Source organism: Rhipicephalus microplus, chromosome 6 (genome assembly GCF_043290135.1).
Source record: "Rhipicephalus microplus isolate Deutch F79 chromosome 6, USDA_Rmic, whole genome shotgun sequence".
NCBI classification, from domain to species: domain Eukaryota; kingdom Metazoa; phylum Arthropoda; class Arachnida; order Ixodida; family Ixodidae; genus Rhipicephalus; species Rhipicephalus microplus.
Genome location: NC_134705.1, coordinates 189,927,469 through 189,939,968, shown reverse-complemented (window position 1 = coordinate 189,939,968; position 12,500 = coordinate 189,927,469). Strand labels below are relative to the sequence as shown.

The following is a 12,500-nucleotide window of genomic DNA, read 5'->3' as shown; positions in this document are numbered from 1 at the left end:
GGTGTCGCTTTATTTGCTCCATCGAATTTGTGCCGTTTTTTTTTCTTTATTTTAACGTAGCGGCTGCGACAAGGTCGGTTCTAGCGCCGTGTTCGCGTCGTTATTTATATCGGCTTACCTAAGGCCCACATGGTTGCTAGACGGAAGTGCTATATCGGCTTACAATAGGTATAACAAAGGGGAGTTTTAGAATACCGTTTACAAGCGCTGCGGGCGTTGCGGGCACTGTATGAGTTTTAGAATAGCGTTTGCCCTGCTGCGATCCGCAACGCACGATCGCAGCGACACCGTATACCCTCGAAACCAGCGCTTGCGGGCCACATGCGGGCCGCCATCACCGCACGCAACTTCGCATTTTTTTTGCGTGCGGTCCGCGAACGCCGACTCGCGTTACGACGCATGCGCAGTGGCAGCGACCGCAACGCAAGGGCTCGCGGTGCGCTATTCTAAAACTCCCTAAAGTGTAGCTAGCTAGCATCGCAAAAACCCGATGGAGCCAAGCACACAAAATTAGGTTTTCTCAGCTCAGCTTGCCTTTATCGATGCAAGCTGCGTGGCGCCGAAGGTGAAGGCACATCATCGGGCTATCAGTAGTTTCTTGATGGCGCGTTATTTTCCCAATTTCCCAATTTCGTAATCTAGACATTTTGACGCACATCTTCGGACAAACGAAAACTAAAATTTTAGAGGCTGCTTGCGCTATGCAAGTTTGCGTCAATAATTCATCATCATCACTATCAACATCATCGCCAACATCATCATCATCATCATCGCCATCATCAGCCTGTATGTGCCCACTGCAGGGCGAAGGCCTCTCCCATGATTCGTCGAGCGATCCGGTCTTGTGCTTTCCGTTGCCACGTTATCCCTGCGAACTCTTTAATCTCGCCAGGTCACCCACACTTTCTGTCCCCCCTTCGTGCGTTCGCCTTCTCTGATAATCCATTCAGTTACACTTAAGGACCAGCGGTTATCCTGCCCACGAGCTACGTGCAGGATAACCGCCGGTCCTTAAGGGCAACTGAATTGATTCCCAGAGAAGGCAAACGCACGAAGAGGGAGACTGTTGGGTGAACGCCAGTAATTTCTCTGCATTAGGCACATTTACTCCCAAGAGCGTCGTATGTGTAACAGACTCCTCAATTAGGGGTAACCAGGCGTAATTTGCGTATTTCTGTGACATCAAACTCGTGTACTACGGGTGGGCAAATTATTGTCTAATAATTTTAATTAGTTATACGGCTAATTGGTTTTATTTAAAATAATATGACTAGATGCGGTCAGAAGTCATTTGTATCTTCCTCCACTTGGATTTTTTGAGACCGTAGAAATTTGATTTCATTTACTTCAATTTTGTTTAACGAGAAATCGCTTAGTTACACTTAATGATAATCAAGATTAGTTTGGATGATGCCATGATGAATCATGCTTAGTCAGATTTATTTATGCTTGCCTTTGCGCTGCCTAGTTGGCTTAATTATGCCTGACTTTATCACACCACGTGAGTATACTGGGTCAGTTTGATCGGATGTCAGGTTAATTATTTATTCATAATTATTACACGTCCTAACTTTCACTAATTAGACATAAATGAGCCTGATTAGTGTAGAGTCGGTAATGTGTGATTAGTATCTTCCTCCGTTTGGCTCCTCTGAACTCATGGGGAAATCAACTTGTAATGATAGGCCGCGATAAGGTTTGCCTTATTTCGGCTCATTTGTTCATCTGAATTAAATCATACCATGACCAACTGTACTTAATTAGATTTGGCTGTAGGTGTACATTTCTCAATGCACCCATCTGGGTGCTTCGAAACTTTACTACGCTTAACATAAAAAAAAGCCAGCTGGACTGAGCTCTACTAAACTTTCTTGCGCCTCATTTTATTAGGTGATACCACGCTCACACTTACATTGGTGAACTAGGTTCACTTATGTTCAACTTTGCCTAACGCATCAAAGGCAAGCTCAGCCGAGAGAACTTAATATTGTGTGCCTGGTTTCATCAGGTTTTATAATGCTAGATACGCTTGGTAATGCTAACCAACGGGTTTAAAAATGATGACGCTATTGTCCGGTGCTGGAACCGGCCCCGTCGCAGCGTCTACGTAACAACAACAACAACATCAACAACAACAACAACAAAGAGATGCGCAAATTTGATGGAACAACGAAAGCGATATCCAGATGTAGTTTCGGCTACGAGCCGCTGTAACCACGTCAAAGAAAGCGGCACGATAAGCCAACCGATACGACGGGACGCGCATGCGCACAGAAGAGGGCATCTCGTCGCCAGATGGCGCATCGATGCCTTCAGCTATATATCCTCAAACTCACTTTTTAGGGAGGGGAAGGATAAATATAGTTTTGGATTCATTAAGTATTACGGCTTGGTGGCGCTAGCCACCGCCCGATGTAAAGGGTACAGCCATATCCATTCATCCATCCATCCATCCATCCATCCAAGGTCGCTATATATAGGGACTTTATTCAGCCACGCGATTCCCGTAGTCTGCACCCTTTTGCTCACACCTGTACGCACGCTCGCGCACGCTCACGAACAGGCCGAAAAAGAGAGAACCGGTGGTGGTGGTGGTAGTGGTTATAAGATGAGAAAAGGCACCTAATTTCTGCAACACGGTCGGGAGCACGGCGCAGTGCCGTCTGCAACGTCGTACTCGACTCCATGTAGTACGCTTCACTTCCCCTTTGCCTTCTCCCTCCTCCCTCCTCCAGTTCGTGGCGAAACCTCCTCCCCAACCGCGACGCTTTCCGCGGCGAGATTATAATAAGGATGCGAAGCAGGAAATGCACTACAGCGGGCGTACAGAGCGAGAGAGGTGATAGAAAGAAATGAGAGAAAAAAAGAGCGAAACGACGTATTCAAGAAGAAAAAAAGGTGCATTAACTCGGAACAGGCCGCTGCCGTGGGAGTGCGAGAAAAGAAACAGGTGTACGCGGCCCGCTTAAGGAAAGAAATATGAGCGCCGATTTCTGGACACAGGCGGCAGAGACACGTACTGCGCAGAGCTGCTTTCGAAGTGGAAGAAGAGGCTCCAGATAAATAGACGGCCTGGATATAATTAAGTTGAGGAAGAATTACAGGTGTGTGTGTGCGTGCGTGCGCACGTGTGTGTGTGTGTGTGTGCGCGAGCGCGTGTGTGTGTGTGTGTGTGTGCGTGTGTGTGTGTGCGCGTGTGTGTGCGTGTGTGTGTGTGCGTGTGTGTGTGTACGTGTGTGTGTGTGTGTGCGTGTGTGTGTGCGTGTATGTGCGTGCGTGCGTGTGTGCGTGCGCGTGTGTGTGCGTGCGTGTGTGTGTGCGTGCGTGCGTGTGCGTGTGTGCGTGTGCGTGTGTGTGTGCGCATGTGAGATAGTGAGCGAGTGCGAGCGCTTCGTACTAAATTCTACTTGCTATGAAAATGTCGACGACGAAGGAAAACTAAATAGACGTAAACCATTTGGGCAATTGTAGTTCGCCAATGTTGATTTGATTGATTGATTGATTGATATGTGGGGTTGAACGTCGCAAAACCACCATTATGATTATGAGAGACGCGGTAGTGGAGGGCTCCGGAAAGTTCGACCACCCGGGGTTCTTTGATGCGCACTGAAATCGGAGCACACGCGCCCACAGCATTTTCGCCTCCATCGAAAATACAACCGCCGCAGCCGGGATTTGATCCCGCGACCTGCCGGTCAGCAGCCGAAATCGCTAATGTTAGTGACCATGCTGAAAATGTAGTATTGACAGTGTTTTATGATAAAAATATGAAACGCTGCCTCACAAACAGAAGGAAAGAATTCGCACACCTTGCAACTTGCTGTGTGTGTGCCAGTTTTCTCTTTCATTGTGTGTGCTAAGCATTGTATTATATATTTTACCATGAAAACCTACCGACAGACCCAATCTGCCTGTCTTCTACTTGAAGGTAGTAACGTTACTAACTTTTTACTCTCACTTGCATGTAGTTACTCTAGGTAGTAAGCGTCACAGTAGTAATGTTAGTAACTTGGCAGTTACTACCTGCAGTCACTGCATAGGTATGTAGTGAACATTGTGGACTAGAATTTATGACCATCAAAGTTAGCAAGTACGAGCACATCTGTTTAAAGAGTGCGCAACACGGTTCACTGCCAAATAGAACACTCGAATGACGACGTTTAAAGGCACACTAAAGAGCACAACGCTTTATCGCGTATTAGTAAGGTAAAGTTTCACAAACCCGAAAACACCACTCTCACTGCGCCACGACACTTCGTATAAGCGTGAAAACGGGCGAAAAAACAAACTGCGGGTGGAGACGCCACCGCGAGATTCCCGCACCAGCCGGACCCTGTGACGTCATAAATTTTGAAGGCGTCTTCCGACGTCGACAGGGGCGTGTTGACAGGGGGCTCTTCTAGTCTTCGTCGCTTTCACATCGGCGTCTTATCTGTAGAGCGAGGTCTCTCTTAATTCATTCGATAGTTCTACAAGCGGTATACTATTACGTATAGCAATACGGTAATGCACTTAATGAAACGCCGGGCTGGCCCAGTTAAAGTGGAGAAAAATACGGTAACCCGACGAGAAGGACGTGCCTGCCGGCGCCGACAGCGCGCGGGAATGCCAAGGTTATCAAAATGTATAGACGTGCAGAGCACAACGCGCGCCTTCGTCGATCACACCCGTGGGAATGGAATCCACACGAAGCTAGCCACACATTACACATGTCTCGTTGCGAGAAGCGAGGCTTAGTAAATATGCAGTCACTTTCTCGTGGTGGTGGTGGTGGTGGTAGTAATGAAAGAATTCCTAGTAGTAGTAGTAGTAGTAGTAGTAGTAGTAGTAGTAGTAGTAGTAGTAGTACCAATTTAGTTTTGCCTTAAATATCATAATAGGTATAGGCACTTGTCGTCTGCACAGGCAATTTCTTTGCCCAGGCGGAAAAATTTTACCACTAATTTAATCACTCAGGAATGATTAATTGACAAAAAATATTTCAGTTACCTTTTTTATTAGCAATTTTAATGTAGTTTTTGATATGGCAAAGTTGTTCTACGTCACAAATTATGGCGAACTTAGTTTTTTTTTTTTAATTTGAAATATCACGCGTGGTTTAGAGGTCCGTCATCGAATTTCCAGACCGCGGCGACAGAGAAACTGAAACTATACCTCTGTGATCCACGCACCACTAATCAAGCGAGAATACCATGCGATCCCGTTATCACGTGACGTCATGATGAAGTCACAAACTTAAGCCCCGTGTGAGGTCACATGGCAACGTCATCCCGTGACGATGACTCTTTTTTTCATCACTCGAGTCGACGCCAACGGTCAATTTTTTGCATTTGGTGGGGCATCTAAAGGCTTTCGCCCGCTTAAGTTCGGTTGCATTTTACACTATTTTTTTTAACAAGGCGAAGGCATTTTTTCCCTTTAGTAATGCATCAAGGTGTACAACCAACGACCACACTTACTGCAAGGCATATAAAGCCGTAGCCTGACCTTAGGTTTGTCAGTCGATTTAGTTATCTGTAACGCGACGATGACATCAGAAGCAGACGACGCCCTCAAAGTGTTGTCTACGGAGAACAGGGCGAGCTCGACGTGTTTCCTGTTATAAATCCGGAGCTTTTAATATACAAAACCATAGAATTTCAAAGATTTTACCCAAGACTCGTCGAAAAGCTGCCATCTGGAGAACGAGTTAATTAAACGCATCCAGCATAATCCGCGCGTACACCTCAATTGAATCAAAACAAACGAATACAAAACAGCGGTCAACGTTCAATTCAATTATGGCGCTTCTGAAACGAGAAGCAGACGAAAAATGAAAAAAAAAAAAGCAGACGAAGTCTCCATCACAAGCACACTCCGAGCATGAATTTCATTTAATCCCCACCAAAAACAACTTCGCTCTATCGTAAGAAAGCAAAACAAAAACAATAAAAACACGATAATAATGAAAGGACCCAAACCAAAAACAAAACGCAATAACAATGGAACGACGCGAACGGTTCAGCGACCTCTGCGAAAGTCGAACGCGCGAACAAACAACACACACCACATGTTTCTATAGCGATGAAACCACGGACAAAAGAGCAATAAAAAAACTACACTTTCAGCTGCTCTGCAGAAAAGAGGCTGTGAGGTTTGAAGCTGCTACGCTACGATTGCAAAATTGTGAAAACGCAGCTTTCTCTGACCACGACATTTTTTTTTTTTTTTCTGAATCGCGTTGCCGACAGCGATCTCGCGTTCTGTATCCTTCGAAAAGATCACCGCCCAAGCACATCCACGCAGATGGTGAAACCAGGGAAGCTGAAACCATGCGGCCCTGCAGTCATTGGCTGAATTTCGACGGTAATTTGTCACGTCTGTCCAGAAATCTTAAAGGGACACTTTAAGGGGCAAAACTATTTGTCTCTAAATGGTTAATCACTGGCAGCAGCAAGCACAGGACCGAGTTAACTGCAACGCAGCGTGGCGCGCGCCTGCGAGTGTATGGCAGGACTGGCTTCTATAGCATGGCAACGCCGGCGTGACGCGACGAAATGAACGCCAGCGAGCCCGCGCACAGCGTCACGTCGAAATGTTTTTGGCGTCTTGACTGTGGCATGTAGTCACGTTGTCACATGACACGCATCTCATGATTATCATAATGTTTGCACCAGTCACATACCTTCGTCATCCATTGACGTCAAGTAATACCGAGTTCGGTACATGTGAAGCTAGCGAAACGGCCGCGAGCGCATCATGAGCGTGGCATAGAGTCATGTTGTTACATGGCACGCATGTCGTGATTATCATGTTTTCACCGGTCAGATACCTTCGTCATCCATTCACGTACCGTAATACCAAATTTGGTATACGAGACGCTAGCGAAACGGCCGCAAGCGCATCATGAGCGCGGCATGTAGTCATGTTGTTACATGACCCGCATGTCATGATTTTCATGTAAGGTTCTGTCGCTTGTGTTCGCCTTTCAATCACGTCATACCATACCAGTTTTCCAACATGCCATGTAAACGAAACCAATGCAATAGCTGCGGGACGATGACATGTAAATCATGACATGTATGTCATGATTTTCATGTTGTGACTAGTCAAATATGTTCTTCATACAGTCATGTTTTGCCCTGCCAAGTTTGGTATCGATACCATTATCGAAACGGTCTGGAAGTCGTAGGCGGCTCAAAGTCGCCGAAGTTCGCTGAGAAATGCTCCGCATTTTAAAGTTCCGAACAATTTAGGGGACGATGTACCCAACTATGGGAGAGCAAGAAAGCCGTCCCGTGATGCTTACAAGGTATGCATGTAGGGGGGAGGGGGGGTGGAAAAAGGGGGTAACGATTTAGAGCACAGGGTACTCTACTAATGGGATAGCTTAAAGCCGTCCCGAATGTAAAACCAACAGCGGAGAAACTGCATCGTCTAATTCGTAACGGGGAGAGTTCACTTACAAATAGTTGACTTTGCCATACAAACACATGTTTTTGTCACTGGTTTCAGGTTGAAAACTTGAACGTACTGGTAAAATTTCGTCGGAGAGTTGACATCGCTTTTCCGCCCAATGAAATGTCTCCGGTAGTAACGACGAACCTTTAACGCTCAACAAGCGTAGCACTCACACTAGCCGAGAAAAAGTGCCGCAGTCGCTAACGAAAACGAGCTAGCACAACTGCCCTTCAGATGTTAAGGACGCTGAAGTCAAACAACGGATCGATTTGGATTGACAAACTGTACTCTGAGAATGCCGGTAATTTCGCCGCATGTTCATTAACAGAGGATAAAATCAACGTTAATGTCTCACTATTAAATTTGGCGCCACTATTTCCGCGCGTGACGTCACGGGTTCCAAAATCTACTTTTTCATACTTTGGTGACATTGGCTCGGCGAAATTTCCATTGCAAATTAAGTCAGCCCCTCCGAGGGCAGTGTGCTTCATTTTTACCGGTGGTAAACTACGCTGGACCCAGTACTAGACTCTGTAAAAATCTATGTCGTTACGGTTTTTAAAAAGTGCGGGAATTGTAAAGTTTGCGTCAGCACCCGCGAGATTTTTTTTTTGTTTTTCGCTTACCTGGCGTCGTGTTGCGCAATACGAGTTGTGTTTTTGGCATTCTGAAATTCTGAGAGGTCTTCTGAGGTTGCAACCGACTGCAGGAGGTTTCTGTGTGCAATGGAAGGACGAGCGTTGGTTTCTGCCATACCGGTATACAAGCAGCGTCCCTGTATACAAGCAGGAGCCAACGCCCTCGACATATCTCAAAGAACGAACGTTAGAGAGAGATGACACAGGAAATGACCGCGCATTCAATGCGCAGGTGGTATCCGCACGGCTGCAGCGTCAATGAACAAGCAACGGTAAAGAAAAAAGAAAGAATTTAAAAAAAAAGAGAGAGAAAACTGCGAACATCTGCGAAACATATGATATACAGTAAAAGCTAATAAATGACATTTTTTCTGCCGGATTCGACACTGACAAAGTGCTTCGCGAGATCGTAATTGCGGGAAATCGTCGAATAAAAAGAAAAGTGAACAACAACAAAAAAACATTCGACAAAGTGCGTATATACCAGACAGGTGATCGAGATTGTGGCGGAAATACCAGCCGCAAATGAGTTTCGCGTCGGCGAACGAAACAGCGACCTGCTTTGCGTGACTGGACCACGAATTAAAGATATACTTACTTGATTGCGTCTCTCTATCTTTTGTACATTTTTTTTACGTTCGTAGAAACTGGGTTAGAAGGGGGAAAAAAATGGCGTAGTTGAATGCCAACCGCCGCCGACACGGGCGCTACCATTACGATCGCCGCCGTTAAGATCAAGTTATTGGTTTATATTAATAACAGTACTAATATTAAGAATAATAATATCTGAGGTTTTTTACAAGTAAAAACTTTGCCAGTTGCATTTTACTGGCACACGGTTTTCACGCGTCATAACTACAATACAATTTAAGGAAACCTGTAGCAGAAGACTTCACTCATTTCGACTGCTTGTAGTTCTTTAAAGTTCACTGAAGTGTCCTTCCTGTCGTTTTCATGTTCAATCAGCGCGTCGCTATAGTGTCAGCTATCGAATACGTAGCTGCTAGACGTCGAGCTTTCAACCGAGTACAACTAATTATGCGGTATATTAAAAGTCAGGGCCGGTTGACAGTAGCACATCAGCAGCGTGTCAGTAGTGATTGCTGAGAAAACTGATCAAACCTTAACGCATGCTTCACTTGCATCGTCTGCATAAGTATGCTATTTTTTTAGACGGTATTTTCAATTCTCTGCGCGTCAATCACGCTATGTCGCACAATCAGCGCAGAAGGCCGAGGTATGCAACGGGTACCGAACGGAATGATTTATTAGGCTAATTAGAGCAGTGTCATTTTTGAGAGAGGCATTGAAGAGTTCACTGCACCTAACATGTTACTCAAAACATTCCAACTACGAAACTTAGCCCGCTTATTTCGTCCGCGCATGAGTGCTAAAAGAAACGATATTTTAATTGACTACGCGTATATAACTTATTCCATCCACGGAAACTTCGCAGGGTGCGGACATACCTTACTCCTAACGTACCGAAGATGTTCACGGCATAAATTAGTTCACTGCGCATATGATAAGGCCATCAATGAGACGAAACAATTCCGACTACGAAAGTTCGCTCGCGGTATGCCCGGCTGACACCGCTTGCTTGATTTTAAGATGGAATATGGTCGTCTGGAACATGACATGCAGCCACTGATGACAAGATGAACTTTGTTTTCGATTTACCGGATAAGTGGAACAGCATCAGCCACTGTCACCTGCCCAACTGATTTAGAATGTCCACGCTGATTCAGCTGAACGCATAAGCACTCGAAATAGATCGCTTTTAATGAGATTGCTCAATGCATGTGGGTGAAAAAGCAGAAGCCGACATGCAGACGACAGTTCATCAAACCAGAAGTCGGGTGCTAAGTGACGCAAAATCAACATTGGTAAAAAAAAATAATGTGTACAAAGACCGCACAATAGGCGATCATGCACACAGTGTTCTCCGAGTTCATGCGACATACTAAAAGCTGTTTCTAGACGTTTTCTTTTTCATTAGTAATCACAGAACGTCACACCGCTCCGACATTCCAGGCAAGTTGACTGCACCGTTGAACACGAATGGGCGTGTCCTCGTAGGCCAATACCATGGCCCAAGGCCTCCTCCGAGCCGATTATGACGAGAAAGAAACAATGCAGCGCTAGCTGGTACACCTACCACGCATAACAACCGTTGACAACCCGACAAAAAAGCTATTCGCCTCGTCAAGGATGTCTTCTCTAACGACATTACGAACAATGCACGGAGAAGCAAACGCCCCCTTTTTTTTTTTTCTGTAAACGAAGAGGAATGACTGGTGAGAATGACCGGCCGTCGTAGAAAATGAGCTAAAACCAAACAAAAAAAACGCACACACACTTATTTCGTTCAGCCTTTTCCTTCTTAGCGGAATCGGGAGGGGGAAAACGTACTACAGAGCGTCGCGTAACGGTTCAAAACCTTGGGTTCGCCCGATAGCAATCGAGCTAACGTAAATGAAACGCGGAAAAAAATGAGGAAAGGAAATAAAATGAAACGGCAGCTAACAGAGCGAATTCTGGAATGCCGCAGTTTCGAGCCGGTCGACATTATTACGTCAAGGTGGCACAGAGTCAGACCAAGCGAGCACTTGCGCAACGGACGCAGAGCCTAGCTTCCTCCCGATCGCATCGATCGAACTGCTCTCGATCACGCCAGCGCACGAATGCCGCCGCACCGAGAAATTCCTTCACTTGAAACACAATAACGTCGCTGTTTTTTTGAAGCAACTATAGATCCAAAAAGAGAGCGAGAGGCAGGGACGAAATGAAATACGAAAGATCGTTATCGGTAAGAACGGCGGAGCTGGGCTCGCCGAACGGTTTTTTTTTCAAAGACGCCTCCGTCGGAGCGACCGACCCAGGCGCCGCCAAGGACGTTTCGGCTACTTCGAGACCGCCGCCAGATTCTTGTCGCGTTCGCTCGTTTCAGTACAAAAGTGAGGGGAGGCGAGACCTGAAAATCCGCCGAGAGTTGACTTCACCGTTGAGGAAGTTTTTCCTCGAGATGCATTCGAAAATAACGGGAGGAAAAGTCAAGACGGTGTCCACTTGTCAAAAATGAGGCGCCGGATCGTCTCGCCTCCTTATCGCCGAATGTCACAACACAAGAACGCGGCGCTCTCGGCGTGTTATCGACGCAGAAAGACCGAAATACCGTCTCGACAATCGTCATAACGCATAGCTACACACTTGTCAGCGCTTGTTGCGCGACGTGAAATCGCGAGAAAACGCTCGGGAAAAGAAAACTTACCGGGAGACGACGGCCAGTGGAGCCGTTTAGGCTTAGCAGGAGCCCGCCGCTAGGCGTTAGCGAAGCGGTGTGTACGACGACGCGTCGTCGGCCGGTGTTGCAAGTACGCCGAATGCCGCCGGCGCGCTACACACTCCAGCGAGAAGCACTACTCCACACCGACGTTTGCACCAGCCGCGTTGACAGCGTGTCATTCGTATCCAAAATGATGTTTCGCTTGGCACTTCGCGCCCGCAGGCGTTGTCGCTTGCGCCGTGAAACTGTGCAAAGCACCACGAAATGCCGCCGCTGCTTGCAAATCCGCCGCAAAAGCAAGCTGGGTCGTAGTGGTTGTAGTCGCTCGCTTCAGCTCACCGCAGGGGCCCCTTGGGACGCACTCGAGGAAGAAAAAAATATAAATAAAAAAAGGGGAGCACACCGCTATCGACGCCAACCGCAATGCAAGAGACGTGCACGAAATGCCGGCGCCTCGAACGGAGCCTGTTTTGTTCGCGGAAAAAAAGCTGGGCTTCTTTCGCACTGCTCCACCAAGCCGTGTTCGTGTTCCCCGCTACAAACACGCTCTAGCCTACAGGTGTCTTTCAGTTTTTGTTTCACTTTGTCGCGTAGTTTTTTTTTATTTCTCTCTCACTCTTTTCTTCCTCCATACTTTCAACTGCCGGAGCGCTCGCCGAATGTCGCGACACCTGCTGGAAAATATGTACTGTCGTTTCGAAAGCTTTGCAATTTCCTCTATAGATAGCGCTACGTTACACAGATGAACGAAAGCGCGTGTTTTGAACTTTTACGTGCGCCTGCATCTTGATGGGGGTCCCTTATATTGCCGTAAAAGCCATAATTGCGCTATCAGCATAATTGTGTGTTTTATACAAGTTACGTGCTTGTAAACACGAAAGTAAATTATAAGCGAAACTGGAAGACAACTTCGTTGATACCTTCCATTATCGTTCCCTCACACAGGCGCAGAAGTGGCGACGAATCGACGTAGCTGTCTCAGTCTGTAACGTTGACTGTCGTGACGATAGTTATAGCGCGACAACATAACGACGACAAATGGAGAAAAGGAAGTCGTTCTGTTCTCGCGCTATAACTATAACCATGTCATACCAACTAGCCCAAACCGCCACACTTCTTATAAGCTAAGTTGTCTG

At 46.5% G+C, this 12,500-nt stretch overlaps 1 protein-coding gene across 3 annotated transcripts in view; it reads right to left on the bottom strand.

The window, feature by feature from the left end:
• The window catches only part of kst (spectrin beta chain, non-erythrocytic 5 kst), a 244,541-nt gene extending 232,751 nt beyond the window's left edge, over positions 1–11,790 (bottom strand). For all 3 annotated transcript variants that reach the window (XM_075867307.1, XM_075867312.1, XM_075867311.1), the window contains exon 1: positions 11,350–11,790. The gene's annotated coding sequence lies outside the window, so the exon portion shown is untranslated. The remainder of the gene's footprint in view (positions 1–11,349) is intronic.
• Positions 11,791–12,500: the final 710 nt, after the last annotated feature.